Source organism: Nycticebus coucang, chromosome 1 (assembly GCF_027406575.1).
Source record: "Nycticebus coucang isolate mNycCou1 chromosome 1, mNycCou1.pri, whole genome shotgun sequence".
NCBI lineage: Eukaryota > Metazoa > Chordata > Mammalia > Primates > Lorisidae > Nycticebus > Nycticebus coucang.
Genome location: NC_069780.1, coordinates 91,838,121 through 91,861,573, shown reverse-complemented (window position 1 = coordinate 91,861,573; position 23,453 = coordinate 91,838,121). Strand labels below are relative to the sequence as shown.

The following is a 23,453-nucleotide window of genomic DNA, read 5'->3' as shown; positions in this document are numbered from 1 at the left end:
AGGAGGAGAAAGAAGAAGAAGAAGAAGAAGGAGGAGAAAGAAGAAGGTGGTTGAAGAAAGTGGTTATAGGCAGGTTACCATTCTCTTCTGGCTTGACAAGTTTCAGCTGAAATGTCCACTGTCACTCAGATGGATCTGCCCTATAGGTCACTTGGTGCTTACTCCTGGCTGCTTGCAGAATTTTCCCTTTTGTCTTGATTTTGGACTAGTTAATTATAATGTGTCTTGGAGATGTTCTGTTTGCATTGATTCAGCCCAGGGTTTGAGATCCCACTAAAAGAAATGTTTCAAAGCTTTTATGATGCTTGAGAAATTTTCATTTATGACATCCTTCAGTAGGGCTTTCATTCCTTTGAAACATTCTTCTTCCTTTTCAGTTCATATGTTTGAATACTTTATGAAATCCCACAGTTCTCTAAGTGAACTCTCTTCTTTTCTGCCTTTTTAAATGCATGAGTTAACTTGAAAATGTTATCCTCTAGCTCTGAGATTCATTCTTCTCCATGCTCTAATCTGTTACTGATACTTCCTACTGCATCTTTAAGTTCCTTAATTAAGTTTTTCAATTCCTTAAGCTCTGCTGTATCATTTCTAATTTCCTCATATGCATTCTTTATTTGGGTCTATTTTTGGACTTCCTTTTGATTATTTTCAACTTTTGCTTTTATTCTCCTTATTGTTTTTGCCATTCATATTTAAATTACCTTTCTGTCATTTCCATTATTTCCTTATAGGCAGAACCCTTTGTGTTAGCTACCTCATAATCCCTTGTGGGGATAGATCTGTTCTAGTTTTTCATGTTACCAGAATATTTCTTTTGTTTCTTTCTCATGTATTTTCTTCTTGTTCATGTTCTGTCTCTACTTTTTCCTCTCACTTCCTCTTTATCTTTAAATTAGTCTATCTCTGTGCTTAGGTATTAAAGCACCTTTTGATACAAAGGCAAAAAGAAGAGTAGGGAGCAAGAGGGGAGAAAAGAAAGAAAAAGGGAAGAAAAAATGGAAGGGGGCAGTAAAAGGAAAAAATTGAAATGAAGAGAGCATAAGAACAGAAGAGAGTGATGGGAGTATTGGTGGTGTTAGCAGAGTGCTTTGACCTACACTTACATTTCCAGGATTCTGGAGGGCCAGGCTGGTTAGTGTCATTGAGGAACTCTTTACCAGCCTGAGCAAATGCAGGACCCCAACTCTGCCAAATATAAAATAGTTATGATAAGGACCTACCAATATGTCCTTTCAAAGGTTAAAGCTAGAAGAACACTCTGGACCAGGGGCTCATTGGTGCCAGGCCAATACTGTGGCACTTAGCTCAGGCCTCAGAGTGGAATAGAATAAAACAAATCAGAAAAAAAGAAAAAAAAAACAACTTAATAAAAATATACAAAGAAAATTAAAAATAAAAATATATAAGATGCAAAAAAAGAGATATCTTAGTTCCTTGAGAAATTTATGTGGGAAAAATCTACAAAAAGAGAGAGAAAAGGAGAAAATAGAAAAGCAAGAAAGAATAAAAGGGTCAGAAAAAACATAGCAAAAATGGAACTCTTGTTATTGAAGAAAGTAAAAATGACAAAACAACAACAACAAAACAGCACAAAAACAAAACAAAATAAAAAAACCTAAGGAAAAAAATTCAACAACAAAGTGTGTTGTTGAATATATATATATATTGCCTGGACAACTGGTGGCATTCTGGGGTTAGGAGACGTACAAACATGTGTGCTGGCTCTGCTGTATTAGATGGTAGTCAGAAGCCACTACCTAGTTGCTGAGGAAACCCAGCTCTGTCTTCCTGCTTTATTTTCCTTCAATCAGGACTGTGTTGCTTCTCTAACATTCAGTTCCCACAGAGTTAGGACACTGAAGTTCCTGCCAGAGTATTTAGGAGACATGCCTTGCTTTTCCAGTGTCACTTGGCCACAAAGTGGCTTTGTTGGGGAAGCAGCACCCCCTGTCCCACGGATGGCTGCCCAGCTCAGCAGGTATGCCAGAGCCAGCCTTGTGCTAGGACCCTGTGGGATATTCCTCCCAGGCAGCCCTCCCACAATGGCCATGCCCTGCTAGCAGCCAAACTGGTGAGAGCTCCACCCCACCTGTTGATTCATCCTGGCGCCAGATGGTGTTGAAATTCAGTCACTCACTTAAGCCCTCCCAAAGTAGCTCTGGTAAGCATCCAAGTCCTAAATACTTCAGGACAAGCCTTCCCTGTCTCTAGCCCTTTGCTGGCAACCTGCCACAGGCACTTGCCATCTGTGCCAGTCTTCCATTGCTCTTGACCTCCTTGTTGGCTCCTGGAGTCCTCTGCTGTGCCACTGTGCCTCTGGAGTGATGTTTCTGGACAAGACACACCAGTTGGAGGTGGCTGCAGTATTCTCTCCCTGGTCTTACCACGAGTGGCTGCTAAGGAGATGTTTTTACTCTGCTATCTTGCTCTGCACTCCCCATTTATTTATTTATTCATTCTACTTAACTTGAGAGTAGAAATATTTAGGTTACCTTGCTTTCAATTCTAGGGTAAAGTTCAAGTTGTAGTTCTCACTGGTTTGTAACTGGACTAATGTAAAGATGTGGTAAGCCTGTGGCATGTCTCCCTTATCTGAGTTATGTCCACCTGTAACATTCTCAAACAATGGTTCTTTCAAATCTAAGATGGAGTTAGCTTGACCCACCAAACAATTACTTACAGTTCTCCAGAGTAGGGAGTCTGCCATTCCCCACCACAGGGAAGCCATATAGTGAAGTACTGAAGCAGACAGAAAGGGTGCACTTGTTGCAAAACACTTTATTGTGGTTTCCACAGGAAGAAAAAGAGAAGGCAACCTAAGTAGGGCAGGAGAATAGTGTGTGGTCACGACAGCTTAGAGATCCCAGTAAAGGAGATGCTTGAGGTTAAGGAATTTGGATTCTTTGGTTTGTATTTGAAAACTATGTCCCTCTGGGAGGATTCTTCTTGGCTGGGCTTAGGTAAGGGTGGATGGGAGAAAGGGAGATGTGGGAGATGGGAGGCCAAGGTAAGGCAACTCAGGCATTTATGGGACCATTCAGAACAAGGTGTGTCAGGCATTTATATTTGTACAGCAAATATTAAAAGGTCAAATCTATGGAAGTAGAAACATGGTTAGCATATTAGATGAATGGAAGGATGTGCTGCATGCCAGTTACACTATTTTGCTCTCTGCAGATCCATTCTCTGTCTTTACTCTGCCCCTGCTCTGAGCCCTGAGAGGCTTTCTTCATGTACCTTCTCAGAACCTTGCTGTCCTTATAGTTATACTCACCCGTGAGATGCAATTGGAAGAGATTGGAGGGTGAGAGGAGGAATAGGTCTGGGTATTCATGTTATTCCTTCTCCCTCCCACCTTCCCACATCCTACCTGTCCTTGCAGTCCCTCCCAGGCTGACCTTCAGTCACCACTCTGGCTTTTGTCAGTATATTACAACATTCACTTTGTTCCTTTCTGGTTAAGGATTGTTATCATTCCCATTGTTCTATCCCATGGGTGTTTCACCACCTCTGTTGATTTTCTGCTTGCTGTCCATATTTAGGTAAGTAGTTCCTTCACTAAACTGTCTTCAGTTAAACTCAGAACATGCCATCATCCCTTTCCTCCTTAGACCCTAATTGCTACATACTTTTCCTAGTTTGCCACAGCTCTGCCAGTCTCAGCTTGGTGAAACTGGCAGCTTGACGTCTTTGTTAGCACAAAAGACATCTCTGTCCTCTGTCTAGATTCACCCCTGCATGCCTACCTTTTGGCTCTCACTAGCTGCTTTGCCCTTGCTTCAAAAACTACCCAGGAGAATGGAACAATTGTGTTACACAGAATAGAAAATTGAGAAGAGAAAATGGAAGTGCACCTGCTTCCTGCACAATGTATTTCACACTTGTGTTCTACTCTAGTAACACATTAAGAATGTGGCTCTCCTTATTATTCCCAAGTTTTTAGTGACTATAATTATTTAAATGGAATAATACTGTGGTTCTTAAGCATCACAATCTCATGAAAGCTATGGATCTTAAATTTATATTCTTCTATAACAAAATATCATGGTCCCTTTTTATGTTGGTTCACTTGTTTCTCATTGTTTCTCTCTCTCTTTTTTTTAACTGGAAATTCACAGACATAGATGAGGCTCAACTTAAGCACTTTGTACTAGTATCCGTTAGAAATTAGAGATTTTTTGAGGGTTTGAGATTAATTTAGACTGAAAATGTGAGCATTTATGGTAAAACAGGCATAGGGGAAGACTGAAGAATAAGGAAGAGAAATAGAGGAATTTAAATACCAAAGAACGTTGTGGTAGTACCTAGAAGATGGAAGGCTGTGAAGAGAGAAATACATGAGTGCCAGGAAAGTAGCACTCCAAAATAATAGTTGGAAAGTAGCTGAGATGCATGGCTTATCAGTTTAATTTTTTATTTTTGTACTATATTCCCCCTAACATTAACTATAATTCTAATCAGGTATTGGTTTTCATCACTCTTGTTGTCTAACTGTATTTGCTTTCTTGATGACCTAAGGTAGTGGTGTGACTTTAAATATCATCTATAAGCCACCAACTCCAAATTTCCATCATCAGCCCAGCCCTCTTTTATGAATTTCAGACTTGCATATCCAATCACCTATCTAAGCCTCTCTGCTTGAATTTCTATTGGGCATCTCAAATTCAACATTTCTTCCTCAATTTCCAACAGACCTGCTCACCCTGTAGTCTCCATTATCTCAGCTGAACACCCTATCCAGCCAGTTGTTCATTAATGTTCAAGCCTCAAATCTTAGAATGATGTTTTGTTCTTTTCTTTTTCCTCTATGTCAAATTAATATACTAAATCTAATCACTGACAACCAATTCCATTGCTAACATTCTGGTCTAAAATATCTTTTACCTAGAGATGAAATTACCAAGTCATTTGGCATGCATATATTCACCATTAGATAATACCAAGCTGTTTTTCTCCACCAGCAATGCACAAATGTCTCCCTTGCTCCATAGGCTCACCAACTATGAGTAAGACTATCAAGTTTAGCATTCCTGTGATGATAATGAGTAGATGATATTATCAAATTATGGTTTTGTGTTTTTTGACCATTGAGGCTATGTTTTTCATCTTTTAAATTACCATTTGTCTAATATTTTTATGAATCACCTGTTAACAATGAGGATGTAAAAATAAATATCTTGTATGTTGTCTTATTTTGTAACATCTGACAATATAACCAAAACAGGTTGTATGAATTTCCATTCTTGCTGACCTTGGATTTTTATTCTAAGTTTAATATCAATTTATGCATTCCACTTATTTATACTTCACATAATTACAGACAGCACTTGAATCACTAGAGCATAATTCTATAGGTTAATTTTATAGCTGCCCAATTCAATTATAATAGTCACTTTTCTTCAGCTATTTTTAACATAAAACACAGATTCTCATAGCAGCATGTTTCAATTGTTCAATCACTCTATCCCATTGTAGCATAGGAAAAAATGTCAACAAGTCATTGGTTATCTGTCAGGTTTTTAGAAACCATAATTAAGGAGGATTATCTATGGGTGAGGTGGATCACTACTCTTATAGAACTTCATTATTGTTAATCTAAATTAAAACATAGGACATTTCACTAACCTATTTTTAACAATTATTTATTAATAACAAAACTCTTTTAATTAGATCTTATTGAAATGTTTTATACATGCAGTTTACTTGGAACCAGAGAATCCATGATGTTTGATTCAATATTCTCAATAAAACATTTAATATTTTTGCCAGTGTCAATATTTCAGTTTTGTTTTTGTTTTAGTTTTATCTCTGGCAGGTTGCTTGCATGGAAATATTAGGTATACAAACGTTTTGCTTCCCTGAAAGGTTTAAACATGTTTCTAACTAGGGACAAAGAAAGAGGGGACATGCTTCCCACTGAGTATGTGTGTACTTTACACTGAAAAGTATGTTCAGTCATTTTTTTCTAAAGGCTGTTAAAGGGTTGTCAATTCCCTGAGATAGTCCAAAGAATTTGGTTTTGTAGGCATTGGTTAATGACTGTTAGTATGCTAAACCTATAAGAACTCCTTATTTTTTATTCATGAGAAAAACTACATAGAAGCTATGGATTTACATTGTGATTCTCAGGTTGTTGTTGAATTATTTCTCTACTATGAGCAGAATGTAATGGTTGCTGGTCTCTGTTGTACCCATTTTATGTTTCTGAAGACATTTAGAAAATAACAGATGAAGCTTTTAAATATCTAATTTCACTAAAATAATTTAATAATCTTTGATTAGACATGAATGTTATGTGATCACATAATACATAAAAATCATATCAGTTCTCCTTTTTATTCATAAATATTAATTAATATACACAATATGTTCACATGCATAAAGTTAATGAAGATTAGTGACATTTCCTCTTTGATATCTCCTTAATAATGTAATATATTACATATATTTAGGGGGATGTGTGTGGAAGTCAATTGCTTACACATCTTTGACAAATTCTCTGGATTTAGGAAGAAGAGATCTGTAGGTGAAACCCAGCTCTATTGCCCATCATCTGAGAGACTGTAAAAAATTGTTTAACTTCTCTAAATTTTGTTTGTAACACTGGGTTATTAATGACAAACAGATCCACTTTAAGAAATAAAAAGAATGCTAAACACAGAGAAAAAGCCTTGTACAGTAAATTTTTTTAACTATCAGACATTTATTTCTTAAAATGAAATATTTTGTTTTACATGATATTTATCACAAAAATTATTTCAAAAGTTTAAAAGGTATCTCATTAGGCATATGCAAATATTCCAAAATCTGCTCCATGTTCTTTTTTTTTTTGGCCGGGGCTGGGTTTGAACCCGCCACCTCCGGCATATGGGACTGGAGCCCTACTCCTTGAGCTATAGGCGCCGCCCAAATATTCCAAAATCTGAAAAAATCCAAAATTCAAAACATTTCCAGTCCCAAGCATTGTGGACTCAACCTATATTTTAGATTTTACTAAATGCAAAATTTTTTTGATCTTACTCTAATTTATAACCATTAGATACATGTCTGTTTTATGCATGTCCTCATTCACACATGATTTTTTAATCTTGCTGAAATCTGAATTCTGTTAAGTATATTTATTATTCTAGTGTTATTTATTTATTTAAAATACTTTATTATAAACTTTACTAATAGATTAATATAGATGAAATAAGTATAATTGTAATAAATATTTAAGAAACCCAATGCCACAAAATATTTTGACCACTTCTTTGAGACTGTACATACTAATGAGCTTGTCCTAGTAGTTGATAATAATATACAATGTATTAATATTAATAATTTACCTTAAATTTTATATATGTTCATAATAATCAAAGAAACTAAAATTAAATGAATTTCATTCATATGTGGTATCTGGATTAGGAGTTCTGAAACTTAGTTGAGATATTGGACACCTTTGAGAATTTGATGTAAAATATTGTCCTTCTCTTCATAAAAGTATACAAACTCTCAAGGATTGGAAATGTAGCACAAAATTTCAGAATAGTCCTAGATCTCTTCTGATCCAAGGAACTTATCTGAGGATATCTTGCTTGAGTAGTTGATTTTTACTTTTAAAAACAAGTACACATTTGGATGCAAGTCAAAACACACAAAAATGAAAAAGAAAATTTTCCCTAGTCCCATTTAGAGGCAATTCACCTTTTCTGTAACATTTACCATGGAATCAAATATTTTAACATATTCAATTATAATATAACTGGTTAGTATATCATGCAACTGCATCAGACTCTTTAAACCAGTCTTCTTGCTGTTAACATTTAAGATATTTATATTTTTTAGTATTATAACTAACTACATTAAATTCACTTATATTAATGAAGCATTTCCAGAAGTTGAATTGCAAAATGAAAGGGTATGCAGGCTCTTAAAATGTGTAGAAGTTAACTTTCTCTATTAGTGATACTTAAACTTTGAAGACCAAATCTTTATAAGGCAATTAAATGCACAGACTTTTGTCAGAGAGCTAGTTTGTTCTCAGTTTTAAGACATACTATCTATGAAATCATCAGCAAATTAATTGTTCCAAAACTTATTTTATTTATTAATAATATTTTACAGAGAAGGTTATATTACTGCCTGTTATATTAAATTTTATATATTAATAAGATAATATATATTTATATATTAATAAGATTAATATTTATATATTAATAAGATTACAGAAGAGGTTACATTATTGCCTATTATATAAAATTGTGTGAAGGTTAAATAAAATATTAGAAGTCAAGTCTTAGCATGGTGCTTGGTACATCCTAAGGAGACTCAATACAAGCTTAATATTATTATTCTTTTTATCTTATTCTTTGTACTGGTAGCCTCTTTCATGCCATTAATAATAACCTGAAACCAAAAAATAAAATATTGGTATACATTCTTGGTATTTTAACTTCAAAAAGATTTTCATACTTTGAATATTTTCTACAGTCATTTTTTGAAGCTGATGTATAACAAGTTACATTTTAATACGTTAAAATGGGGTACTAAAATGAACAACGTGGTGGGAGGATTGTTTGTCTTGCCTCTATTTTTTTCCTTGTAGACCACATAATATCACACCATCCTCATATCCTCAACATTATCTTTTGTTATCATTTATTATTTCTCTTCCATCTGCTTATATCTTCTTCTGAACATTTTTAATATCATCTCAGTGAAGATTTTTCTCACAAAAAATATATTGATCCATTCATGCTGAAAATTATATTGCGGTTATTATCTGTGCCACACAGGTTTATGTGTGATATTATATTAAATAAAGGCTGTTTTATAATTCTTAATGCCTCTAAAATGCTATTTCCTCATGCTTCCTAATAACCACTCTGGACACTCAGTAAACATGCAACAAATTTGTTTTATTATAATTAAAAAATGATCACACTCACACATGTCATTTATTAAGGTGAATCTTTTGTGTTGAAATAATTCTTCCATAGAAAAGGTTTCTATAAACAATGAATTTGATCTTGAAGAAAGATGCAAAAATAGATAGCAGATTATTATACACAGTCATTATAGAACAGCTTTTCATCTTTACTGACCGAGTTTATGTTAAGAATAAACATTTATTTTTAGGAAAAATATTACAAATATTTTGCTTAATTTTGAAGTTTAAAATAATAGAAAAAGTATAGAAGCTTCTCTTCTAAAATTTTTAAGCAATAGGCAGGATATTAATTTTTCTCCAAAATAAAAGCCATCTGTGGGTTCTTTTACTTGTTTTATGAAATTGTTTTGAATTTAGTATTTTATTAAAATTATATTCTTGTCAAAATTGGCCTTTTGCAAGTGATGATTAGAATTATTGTAAGCATTATTTATAAATAGAGGAAACACAGATATATATTATTTATGTTGCTTTTCAGGAAATACAGCTTCCTTTTAATTGATTTTCTTTTTTCTAGGTGTTTTTGTTACTGACAATTGTCAATTCATCACTGTGAATCTTATATAAATACAGAAACTCCACAAGGCAAAAGACACTTTCAAAAATTATTTTCTCTGAATAATGAAGTTAAATAGATGTAATTAAAAAAATTCTCACATCCATGAGAAATATACAGCATTTTAAGAAATACCAATAGATTTGAAAACAGCATTTGCCACTGTGAAGTCCCCGGTGTGTTTCTTATGGAAATTTAATGATGGCTACTATCTACCAATTCTAAAATAAACTAAAAATATCACCAAAATATCATATTCAAACAACTCTAAATTTATCACTTAGTAAAGTTACTATAAATCAATGCAAAGATAATGATATTTAATAAGGCTTTAAAAACCAAAAAATATATGAGCACAAACATTTCTTATAACAGGCTGCCCAACAACACTTTCTGAGACAATGGAAAGAGTGTATTCTGTATTATATGACGAGGTGACCACATGTGGCTATTCAGCAATTGAAATGTGCCTAGTATAACTGAGATGTGCCTAGTATAATTATAATTTGTGAGGAAGCAAATTTTAATTTTACCTAACCAGTCATATATATCTAGTGACTAATGTATGGGCAGAGCAGTCTTAGACAAAAGGAAATCTTCTGACAAAGTATTAGTCAGATTCCTGGCAGGAAACAGATTGCACAATCTACAGGGTTTTACTAAAGGAAAAACGAATGGTAATATATTGTGTTTTTATAGCATATACAGCATATGTGACAAAAATACTGAAAAACACAGGAAAGAGTAATTAAAGTTTTTGTAAGGTTTTTACCCTACCAAAAAAGTGGTATAAAAGATAGTTTTTCAACAAATATTCCTAGAATAATTGGATCTCCATTGACGATAAAATTGACCTTGATATACACCTTAGACTGGAAACTAAATTAACTAAAAATATATCATACTTTTAAATATAAAGTTTAAAACTATACAATTTTCATAAAAATCCATAGAAAAGAATATTTTTGTCTTTCTACTAGGCAGAGAGTTTTTGGATATTATACAAAAAGCACAGCTTAAAAAATGAAAAAAATGGACTAATTGACTTGATAGTTTTTTGTTTTTTTTTTTTTTAAAGATCTAACTAGAAAGACTTGTGGAAAGACCCACATATAAACATATATACATGGGTTAAGAAAATGAAAATGGAATGGTGAAGCACTGTGAGACTAGCAACGGCAGGGCATGTTGACCCAGAGGTAATGGGGTACACAACAGGAAAAGGAACAGCACTATTCACTTCATCCCTGTAACAAAAAACACATGTAACCCCTAAATCTAGCAAAATAAATTTTTAAAAAGGAAGAAAGACAGCAAATGGATCATAGGAAATACCGTTCAGATTCTATTCTCTTAGCTTATATTAATATTATTCACTTAGTTTATATTAATATTTTTGTCCTTTCTTTAATTTAAAATGAATTTATTCCCAACACAGAAGAAATAAAAAGTCACGCTTATAGGCACTATATCTTTGCAAGGTAATATCAATGTTGTTATCATCTTAACCAAATCTTAGAATGGATAGAAAGTCTAGATATTTCGCTCTTTTCCAGAGCTGATTCACCCTGATAAATGAAAACTCCCTCTGGAGAAGCCTTGGGGAAGACATATTAACTTACTGCTACATTAAGTTTGTCAAAGTAGCCAGTTCACGCGTCTCTTTTCAGTTCACGCGTTTCAGGTCTGCAAACCAAGTTAAGTCTAGGACTAGGTGAAGAGCCAATGATGACTTGATTAAGTTTTATCCTTATCATATATAGGTGCTGTATCTTATATTTTAACCAGAATTCTAGGTAAATATTCTTACATAGATAGCTTTGGCCTCACCCAGTGTTATAATTCCTTACTCTTGGTGTGTCATCCTTAGGTCATTTCCCGACACTCCCTTGCAGCTCTTGCCAAATAAAATTGGCAAGAGTGTATATGGTTTCTCCATTTGGAGGGGCATTTTGCATTTTTCTCTCTAATTAACACCTAGCTCTAACTCTCATGACAAGACTAGGGGCAAGGAAGGGTGGAGAAGATGGATCCTGTGAAAAATTAGCATACTGTTCCATTGCAAGAAGGGTTGGTTCCTTGAAATAAAAGAGAGGAGCTGTTTCCACTAATAAGAGCAATTCGAGAGGACTTTTGCATTCCAAATCTCAGCTTTGTTTGCTTTGGCGCTAATATCATGGTTTCACTCCTTCCCACCAAGTTTTCTTCCTTAGCATAAGCAATTTGACAAGCCGCACATTTCATGAACTTTCCCATTTCTGCTTCCTTTACAATTAAGGCTCAGGCTTCATCCTCAGGCATGTCTACCCTATGCTACCCCAAGTGAGAGATTATTTTAAGACTGACATTAAGATTTTCTGGATCTCCACTTGTTACATGAATTGCAAATTCATAATTTTAAATATATATTTATTTTCGTCTCTGAAATACTCAGAAGCAGTTTTGCCCTATTTCATAACCTTTGTAATCATCATTTTTCCCCATATCCACTAAGTGCCAAAGACAATCACTCAATGCTTGTCCTAGATCAGTAATTCATTTCACACCATTCTAGTGAGAAATTTGAAAATTGTGATGCCCCTCTATCACAGATTACAATGTTCCATTTATCCCAACAATGAGGTTATCCATCTGCTCAAATATATAAGAGCAAAGCAATCCCAGGATCCCACTCATGATACCAGTTATTGTATCAGTTAGGGTGGTGGCAGAAAACAGATGGCAGACTCAAAATAATTTTACTAAAAATGATTTAAAGAAGGCAGAGTTAAGTGAACCAAAAATGATAGTGAGGCACCTAGTGAGTAATTATAGTGGAAATCTTGCAGGGAACAGCAGAGAGAATGCAGTGCATCTGGAGAGACCGCGCGCTGTAGAAGAAGGTGCTGTAGCTAGGAAGAAAGCAGCTCCAGGGAAGACTAAATACCCTGACCTCACTCACTACCGTCTTCCCTTCCCCTGCTGGTGCCAGACAAGACTGGAAGACCAAGCAGTTCTGTGGATGCATCTATGGTGTGAGGTGATCAGGCTTAGGATACAAAGCAGAGCAGGGTGGAGTACGGAAGGGAAAGAGGACAACAGGAATTATTAGTATAAACACTTTCAGAGACTCACAGGTAATTTCTGAAGGACCAATGTGTTAACTTCTCTACTGACAACAGATTTTAAAGATGAAACTTTGAGGAAATAATTTAGAAAATTGCAAAATAACCAAAATGCCATCCCAGAGCACCTTGTCCTTAGGTGTGAAAATCATTATAACTTGAAAACCACTGTGCTACGTTCTGTGATGAGGCCAGTGCATTATGATGATAAACAAAAAAACAATAAAATGAAGAAAGTTCAGTGAACTAGAAGTTATATTAATTATCCAATTATATACAAATAATAAGCATAAGAAAAAATAATTTAATAATCTTTTTCTTATGTGTTATGACCTGTCTACATGATTTACACATATTATCTAGCGAAGTGCTTTTTAATTTTTGATGTTGTTGGTTGTTGTTCTATGAAGGAAAAACTACTAAATTTCAAATTATATAAAGTGTTCATAATAGAATTATAGTTCACATTGTATTTTATTTTCAAACTACATATAGGTATTTGTCCATTTTGTTGAATAAGTATTTCTTAACACTGCTGGTATGTTCTTTCTCTTAAACGTAACCCCTACAGGGACTAAAATGTTATTAAATTTCTTTCTAACTCAATAACTTTATCAACAAATATTCCAACCCAAACAATTCAATTAATTCTTTTTAAGTGTTTTATACTTGTTGAGTTTCTATCTCTCTTTCTCTTTCCTTATATATTTATGTTACTGAATGCTTTATTGAATTTTCCATCTAATGCCTGCAAAGATTTTAGAGTAGTGTATTAATTCTGTTTTCTAAAATTTAAGTATTCTTACGATTGTTTGGTATCCTTGGTGATTGCCATCTGTGAAAATATTGAGAAAAAAAGTCTTGCTTATGTTTTCAATTCAATAAATCATAATGTGTCCTAAAAATAAACTGTTCAGGGCTTCTGTGTTTCAATTATTTTTCCAACCATTTCAAAGGTTTTTTTTTAGATTTTTGAGCTGTGAGTACCCTATTGACTCATTTGGGGGGAAATGGTATAACAACATAGGCGTTTGTGTTATGTATACTCATTTTTCCCACTACTAAGAAAGTAAACGTTATTTCAGAGTGCATTGATCTAGGTTTTATTGTTACCAAATGGCAAGAAGATTTATAGAATAATACATACCACAGTTGTTGACTACTTGGCTTTGTGGCATGGACCTCCATGACTTTATAATCAGGGAGCCAGACTCAATCTGATAGTCATCTCATACAATCAGCACTGTATTTGTTCTGTACTCCAGTAATAAGAACTTGGATGCTCAATGTCAAAGTCAAATTTAATCTTATGTAAGTCATTGAATATGTGTGACCATGGGCAAGTCACATAACTCTCAGGGCCTAGTTCCCTTTTACATTAAATGTAGATAAAAATTCTGCCTAGGAAAATGATGGTGAGGGTTAAATTAAATAATACCTGTATTATGTAGAGAATACCTAATACATTGTTTGGCAGAAGGGAGATGGCTCAACAAATAGTAATTACTATTGTCATCATTATTCTTTTCTATAATAAAATAATTCAAATTTATAATAAGGTAACCAAAATACTATAAAACTCTAATTATGAAAAATTATACTAGATAGACTATAGTTTTTGTGCCAGATATATGCTATTTTCTTACAGTTCTGATTTTTTGAAAAGTGCCATTCAATATAACATGCGTCTTTATATTTAATCAACAAGTGGAAATAATCCCGTTTATATAAAAAATACTGAGTTTTACTCTGCCTTTGAATAGTCATTACTTAAGTAGAACTTCAAGAAATGCACCTAATTATTATTTTATTAATATTTAATTTCTACCTTTTTAAATATAAGCTTTTTCAATGATTGAAGCATTTATTAAGAAATTTTGAACTTCAACTCTAAGCAATAAACTATTAATTAATTAGTACTTACTCCATGACAGGCAACATGCCAAGAATTTGAGATGCATTACCTTGTGTTTTTTCTGTTTTTTTTTAATTTATTTTTTAAATTGGAAAATAGAAGTGGTATACATAGTAGATTTATCATATACAACACGTTTTGAAATATGTATACATTGTAGAAAGGCTATTGAGATATCACCTAACACCTGTTAGAATGGCTATAGCTTTAGAGAGGATATGTAGAAAAGGGAACTCTGGTACACTGTTAGCGTGAATATAAATTAGTACTACTGTTATGGAAAACATTATATAAAACAATTTATAAAAAGAGCTCTAATGTGATCCAGCAATTGTACTACTGGCTGTACATCCAAAAGATGAAGACATATCTGTACTCCCATGTTCCTCACAGCTCTAGTCACAGTAGCCAAGACATGGCTTCAACCTAAGTGTCCACTGGCACAGGAATAGATAAAAAATGTGGTATATGTACATAATGGAATACAATTAAGTCTTACAAAAAGGAAATAAATCTTGTCATCTACAACCACGTAGATGAACCTGAAATACATTAAATGAAATGCCAAGCACGATTAGAAAAATACTGAATGATCTCAAGTATATGTGGAATCTAAAAATGTTCCTCTCACAAAACTAGAGAGTGGCACGGTGGTTACCAATGGTGGTGGTGGGGGTAGTGTTGTGGAGATGTTAATCAAAGGATACAAAATTTATTTAGGTACAAGAAATAAGTTCAAGTGATCTATTGTACAGCACGGTGACTATAGTTGGTAATAATATAGTTAGTATTCTTGAAAACTGCTTAGAAGAGTCTATTTTAAGTGTTCCTAATACAAAAAAATTAAATATTAAAGTAATACTTAATGTTAATTAGCTCAGTATCATTATCTCATTTATTTAATCATTAACACAGTACTCTTGTTTAATAATGAATACTATTTATATGAAAGAAAATGAAAATGTCAGGATGTTACTGCCTTATAGAGTTGAAAAATATGCATGATAATTAATCTTGTTCAAAATAAAGAAAACATCTGAATCATTATTATGGTGCTCTAATTTATTACCTATTAGAGGCCAAATATGAATATCGAGCATCCTACTAAAATTATGTAATAAATATCTAATAAATATTTTGAATTATTATTTTTTAATAAGTAGTTGTATTCATTAACCTGTTTTAAAACATTTTATTATATTTCGTAATTCATTTTATACTTGTTTATATTTTTATTGAATATCTTTTCTTTAATGAAAATTTTTATGGTCATAATGAAATTTTTGGTATGTATATTAAGAATTTTTTCTGTTAATTATACTCCTTATATAAATTTTACATTTAGAATTTGTAGTAATGTGTGTTTAAAACTATCACTTCATAGATACCAAATGCATAATTGACAAGCAATACAGTCAATAACTAGACAAGTAAATTCTTTACATTTTTTGCCACAAGCCAATGATTTCAGTCTTCTTCTGTGAGAAGATCAAACATTGATTATCCCATGCACTTTTTTCTTTAGTTTTTCTGTCTTCTTTATAGTAGATCAATAGCATCATACTTTCTATTCATATTGAGCCACACTTTCCTAAAATGTGTTATCTCACAATTTTTATCATGTTAAAAATTTATCAATTTTAACATGTTAATACAGTTCTTATTATCATATGCAACAATATTGAACTCTTTTCCTACAATGTTGTTGTACATGATAATAAGAACTCTGTTTTTTCTCTGCACAAGAAACCATCTCTTCACATGACACAATCTTATGGAAAAAAATGAATAACATCTAGTGTCACAGAAGCCCCAGATCAAAGGATACTTCAGAATTTATTAAATGCATCCTTTAAAAATGTTTAAAAATTGATTTATTGATTGTCTCAACAAGTGGCTATATATCCCCTTCTCTAGCATTAAAATTTGGAGTTGAAAGAGTAGCTCATTTTTATTTTCATACAGCTCAAATTGTCATAATTTTCATAATTGTCATAATTTTCTTTCTTAAACTTACTTAGGTGGAACTCTAACTGTTGGACTATTTTTATGACAGGGAATATATGTTCCTGTATTTCAAAACACACCTGGCTTGCCATTTGACTTCGATTATTTGCCACCCCTCACATTCGTTTATAGCTTCACATGGCTCCTGAAATATTCACAAGGTAATTAAAGAAATGCAAGCACTGGGTCATGTTCTCCAGTCCCAGATTACTTTTCAACCTTTTTTCCCTCTCCTCTTGACTTTCACTACATCACCCTTGGTCTTCTATTTTTATCCTTAGCTGTTTCACTTGGATTTGAAGCTCATTGTTACTATCTGACTAATGTCGTGGCTCTTGGTGACAGTTAATCTCATTTCCTAAAAAAAAAATCTCATTTTGGGACTCAATAGATACTACCCTTCCTGCTAAAACTCAATCCTCAGAGGCTCCATCTTCACCTGGTCCTTTATCAGCCCTTACATCCTCTGTGTGGTACCTTGTGGAAATGTCATTTCCATTTTCCTGGCTATCCACCTAGCATGGTTTTCTTTCTTTCTTTTTTTTTTTTTAATTGTTGGGGATTTGTTGAGGGTACAAGAAACCAGGTTACACTGATTGCATTTGTTACGTAAAGTCCCTCTTACAATTGTGTCTTGTGCCCAAAAGGTGTGGCACACACTGAGACACCACCCTCTCCCTCCTTCCTTCTGTCCGATATTCCCTTCTCCCACCTGCCTCCCTCCTTCCCTATTTATGCTCTCCCTTTCCTCCACCCCCTCCTTCCTTCTCTCTCTCTTTGCTCTCCTGCTCCCCCACACACGACTGTGTACTAGGTCATAAATTGTCCTCATATCAAAATTGAATACATAGGATTCATGCTTCTCCATTCTTGTGGTGCTTTTCCTATTTGTAGTAAAGACAGAGTCTCACTCTTGCTCAGGCTGGACTTGAACTCCTGAGCTCAAGCTATCCACCCACCTCAGCCTCCCAGAGTGCTAAGATTATAGGCAAGAGCCACCTGGCCTGGCCTGAAACTGTTTGTTTTTTCATTTTTTGTTTTTTTCATTCTCTTCACAAATAGAAAGGAGCAAAGATTAGTCCTCACTATTAATAGAGAGATTCCGTTTTTGATGTTTTTCTTTTGTCATTAGCATAATACAAGTAATACAACTAGGAAGACAGACTATTCCGGTGTCTGCTGTAATTATCACATATTTTATGTGACTGTGGTGATTGCTGTTGATTCTCACACTGAAATGAATTTCTTAGCTGTGGTGTAATTGGCTTCAACCTCAGAAAATAGATGTAGCAAAAATTAGGACCAATACTTTCCAGAGAATGGAATCAAAGATCTTGAGAGTGCATCCGATCCATCCTACTGTCTTCAGTATTGAAGGTTGATCATCCAATTGCTTCTGAAAGTTCTTCAGAGACAGAATGGCCACATTACAGGGATGTTATCCTAATTACAAAAGATACTTGTATACACTAAATATAGTCATAATTGGATTCCAACAATCAGACAAAACCCAAGAAAAAGCATACCATTTTAGGAATGCCATGCATTGCAGATTTTTTTTATAAAACCAGAACCAGAAAATTTATTTTTCTGTTTAATTTTTTCTCTCATTCCCACTGAGCTTGTTTAGCTAGTCTCCTAACTCTTTTATATAAGTATATGCTGCAGCATTTCTCAGGCAAAAATACTTCTAAATTCAAGTTCCTTTCTCCATCTCCCTCACAAAGTATAAAGTCTTTGTGCCATGACGGCTTGTCCTTATGTTCTTCCCAGTAACCTCTGACTGTGGCCACCCAGGACCGGTGCGATGGCACAATGAAAATGCCTTCCAGACAGATTTCCTGCCTTTCACCAGAGATTAGTAAAGAAATATGCTTTTCCCAACTCCGAGTGCCTTGTTTTTATTCTCATAAATCACTTGAAGTTTTTAATCTTTATTATGTCTCTGTCTTTTATCAATGCATTTATTTATTTATTTTTATATATATATATATTTTTTTTTATTGTTGGGGATTCATTGAGGGTACAATAAGCCAGGTTACACTGATTGCAATTGTTAGGCATTTATAAGGTAGATGGCTTCACACAAACTTCTCTTTTCTTCAAGGTCCTGAACCTGGTTCCTTCTCTCTGTCCTCCCAACATGTCAATAAGTGGCATATCCTATTGGGCCATCCATGGCCTAAACCAGTTGATAAATCTAAACAAATTTGCTGTTTAAGATGGTGTCCTGCATTCCCACGTGCCAATCTCACACTCGATTCTGTGCCTTGAGATAACATAGTTACCTCAGCTCTTCCAAGCCCAACCTAGGCCCTAACTCCTCTTTAAGACTTTCTTTATGTATTTAGACCTAATATAATTTTTTGTTGCTCAAATCTTCTTTGACACTTAATGTTTAGTATTCTATACTGTATTTCCAATATTGAATATTAATTGTAATATGCTGTATAATTTTCAGATGGATGTATCTATATATAAGTCCTCTCTCCCCAATGACACAGCGAAATCCTTGGCATCAGATGTTGCACCACATAATTTTATATATATATACATTACCTCCTTCCCGCTGATTTCTAGCATGATTCAGAAAACATAGAAAGATGCTCAATAAATGCTCAGTGAATTGAATTATCAGTCTGTCCATTTAATGTGTTAGCAGATGTTTACTTGCTTCTCGTGTTTGCTTTAATTAATCAAAATCAAAATAAACCCCTTAGTGGGCTATATTTATACTGAAGCTGGAGAAAATTGAGGTGGGTCTTATGATCTCAGATCAGACACATATTTTATTTTGTTTCTCTTTTGAACTAAAGAGAACCTAGGCCACTGAGAATAGGAGCAGCAACAAATCAGAATCTCTTGGGGGAAATCTGAAGTCTTAGTGTTAGAGTTAAGAACTGAAAATGCCAAATTTAGGAGGCAGAGGAATGAATTGAGGGACTGTTCCCAGAGTTTGGAGCTAGAATGTGGCAGCAAAATTGGTGGAAAGCAGACTTGCACGTGGAATGGTATTCAATGGAGATTTAATAATAATTATAGCCTATAGGTGTCTCAAACATAGAACACTGCATTATGTCAAGTGACCATACGTGGGGATATAAATTAGTTGAATGACTCCTGAGTCCACTGCTAGTCTCTGGTAGTGTTCCCAGTACGAGCTGGTGCTCAGCTGTTGAATGCGTTACTCACTGACCCTGGCAGAGTATTTTTTTTTGAGACAGAGTCTCACTATGTCACCCTTGGTAGAGTGCTGTGGCATCACAGCTCACAGCAACCTCCAACTCTTGGGCTTAAGCGATTCTCTTGCCTCAACTTCCCAAGTAGCTGGGACTACAGGTGCCCACCACAATGCTTGGTATTTTTTGGCTGCAGTTGTCATTGTTGTTTAGCTGGCCCGAGCTGGGTTTGAACCCACCAGCCTCTGTGTATGCGGCTGGTGCCGAGCCCCTAGCAGGGTTTAATTACTGCACAAGATGGGCTGTACTCCAGTAGAAGCAATGCATTCCATCAGTTTTCTTAGCTTTGGGTTGTGACATAATGAGTCACCCCAGAGACTTCTAGTGGCTTCTAGGTGGCAGAGCACTGTGTACGCTGCTTGAGGAAAGGTACGAGATAGGTACATGTCATTGACATTAGCTGATGTCTCTTCCAGGGTTCCAGGACAGCAAAGTATGAGAATGCACCAAGTGTTTAAAATGTCCTTTTCCCCTGATACAGCTCAAAAATATTATAAAACTCAATTTGTGGCAATACCTCATACAATGCTAAATAAATGTTCATTAAATGTACTGGTAATTAATAGTTCTTGTTATTTCTGAAATATTTATCTAAAACTATATGACAAACTTCCTCCTGTTTAGTGTGACTCTAAGAAATAAATACCCTTTTCCTGAAATTCAATTTATATTTCAAATTGTAGGATAAAAGAAAGCTAATTGAAATAACTCAACCACATAAATCAAATTAAATTAAAATTCAAATCTGATTTTTGAAAAATCTCACTGTAAACAAAGGCTAACCTCACATGCATAATGAGGTAAAGGATTAAGACAGCCATTTAGTTAATTCAAGCTAAAAATCTCCTTTGCTGTCTGTAACTTTAATGAATGTTTTAGGCAAAAGTTTTGAAGTCTAAATTTATCTGGAAAACTGCCTTGGCTTTTGGGGGAACTTTTCATGGATGTAAACACTGACAATATTACTTCTCTAAAGAGGTTCATGATTTACATTTTAGTATCTGTCGCATGCTGTTTGATTTATAGACTTTTATTTCTAATATTTTCTTAATTAAGACAGCCCCCCTAGAAAGAAGGATTAACAATTATTTATAAATTAGGGAAATGCCCCACTCACGCTTACAGGTCACAGGATTCCTTTTTTTTTTTTTTTTTTTTTTTTTTGGCCGGGGCTGGGTTTGAACCTGCCACCTCTGGCATATGGGACCGGCGCCCTACCCGCTGAGCCACAGGCGCCGCCCAAGGTCACAGGATTCTTAAGCTAAAGGAAATATTAAGCATTACCAATGTGACTGTGGACATGGCATTTTTGGAAAAGGTTGCATTTTTAGTCTCTTCATTTGAGACACATATTCATATGTCACAAATATATTTTTTAGGCTAAGTGTGATGATGAACAAAGTCAGGTTTAGAGACACCTAATTACTTTTTTACTATTCTAAGGCAAAAATATTACCCGTATACAAATTTTAAGTAGCTTATTGTGCTAAGGTTATTTTACTGTTATACTACCATGGTTCTGAAATTATTGATTTGTATCAGAATCACCTGTGATTTTCTTTCTTTCTTTTCTTTTTTAGCCTGCCCATTTCAGGTCCCCATCACAGCCCTGTTGAATCTGAATCACTAGTAAAGTATATCTAAGGTGTCTGTGCATTATAAAATTTCACCAGTAAGCCTGATGGATCATAGGGGATAAGAACCAGGTTAAAGTGCCTAATTTAGGTTAAAAGGAACACACAGACTTGAAAATACATTTAAGTATTTGTTTCAGTGCAAGTATTTAAAGATGTTTTTATCAATCCTTATATTGATTGTTTTTGGCTTTCTTGCCAATAAAATATCTCTTTCACATTTAATCTCAATCTTGAGTCCAAACAAATTGTAATGCCATCTTGGAAATGGCATTATTGCTGTGGAATACAAATATAGTGAGAGATAAATTGCAATTAGAAACCCCTTTGAGAATCTTATTTGAGATGTGGAACAAATTATGACTTAGAAATAGTGCTGGGTGGCGCCTGTGGCTCAAGGAGTAGGGCGCCGGTCCCATATGCCAGAGGTGGCGGGTTCAAACCCAGCCCCGGCCAAAAATCGCGCAAAAAAAAAAAAAAAAAAAAAGAAATAGTGCTGAGGATGTATCAAAACAAGTGATATTCCAAATTTTGCTTCTTTGGGGGGGTGAATAAACACAGATGACAGAGGGAAATCTGATCTAGGCACAATGACCAGGAAATACAAGTGTAAAATGCATGTATTGATCAAAGAGAGGAAGGGAAATCTGTCTCTTTAAAGACAGACGGCCCAGTACGCTAACAATGAAGAAATGATTACAGGAGAAAAGTAGTTTTTCCAAAAAGTTAATACATTTTAAAAATTCATTAAGAGATTGAATTGTTTTCAAAGAGATTTTGTTTTTAATTTAAAAGGCAGAAATTCTGATTAATCAGTTATTTTCTCCAAGTCAGATAGCTATTGAGAAGACAGTAAAGTCCTAAGCAGAGTCTGTTTCCTTTCTAGAACAGCAAGGAGAAGCTACCACAGATTCTAACAGATCTAGTTCAGGAAGCAAGGAAGTAGCATTAAGCTCAAATGAGTAGTGCTGGTGCCTTCCTCCTCCCGTTGCTCTGTCGTTAGCAAGGAAGGTGCTGTGAATAGTTAACCCTCTTTACTACCCACCAAGGAAGAACATTTGCAAGTGCCTCCAGTCTCTCTCTCTCTCTTTCTGGCAACACCTTATCTGATGCTCTTCACTTCACGGCAGATCCTTTGACCTAAGCAGATTATCGTAGACGCGTGAAGGACACAGCTAGCCACGCTTTTCAAGGAAGGGATTTGGCTCCAAATAGGACACTAAGCTTTTTAGCCTTCTACTTATTTACCTAGTCAGCAAGATGCAGTGCCTCTGGGTGCTTAGTGGACTCCTGGGGAATCGGGGAGAAACAAAAGCAGAAGTGGCAGCCGCTGCAAATGCGGGAGTCTGTGCCATTAAAGGAAGCAGTTGCTAATAAGGGCCTGGGAGACCTGGGTTTCCTTGGTTTCCATGACAGTTATTAGGTACCATAGAAATTGAATTGTCTCCCACAATGCTCTTAGGGGAAAGGGGGTGCTCCGGTGACAAAGCTGTGCAGTTATGACTTGCAGTAAATCGTCCTTTAAAGAATGCAATACTCCCTGGATTATTTGCTCTTGCATTTCTTTTAAACTCCAGTTTCAGTGTGTTTGACATTCGGCCAGAAGATCCTGGCCTCTGCCGCACAGTGTCTCAAACACTATTTTTCCCCTTTTTGTTTAGAACTGAGCTTGGCAAAGCAAGGATATGAACAATTGTGCAGGTGGGTTACTCAGGGTGAGCGAAGAGATAAGGCGTCCAATCAGGGACTGGCCACCTGCAGCCCTGCCAATATGCCCCTCCACCAGATTTCCGTGATCCCAGCACAGGAGACTGCCAGCAATGGGAGAAGTTCAGTGGGCAGAAACAGAGAGAAGAACAAGGAAGTCGAGGTAAGAGGAGGTTTGGTTTGGTAAACCAGAGAGCCAAGCCCCTGCCGCCACCCTGCTCTGTGCCACAGGAGTGGCTAAAGCTTCAGAGCAGCTGGATTCAGCTCTCTGGTGTAATAGATTGGGAGAGAATCATTTGTAACTAACAGAGGCTTATTAAATGGAACCACTGTTTTCTGAATGATGAAAGGAACCA

At 35.0% G+C, this 23,453-nt stretch overlaps 1 protein-coding gene across 3 annotated transcripts in view; it reads left to right on the top strand.

Moving 5' to 3' along the window:
* Positions 1 to 23,453, top strand: part of MARCHF1 (membrane associated ring-CH-type finger 1) — a 967,912-nt gene that overhangs the window by 426,291 nt on the left and 518,168 nt on the right. For 2 of the 3 annotated variants that reach the window (XM_053583959.1, XM_053583949.1), the window contains exon 4: positions 23,052 to 23,260. The exons of the other annotated variant lie outside the window; for it this stretch is intronic. The gene's annotated coding sequence lies outside the window, so the exon portion shown is untranslated. The remainder of the gene's footprint in view (positions 1 to 23,051; positions 23,261 to 23,453) is intronic. 3 annotated transcript variants of the gene reach the window in all.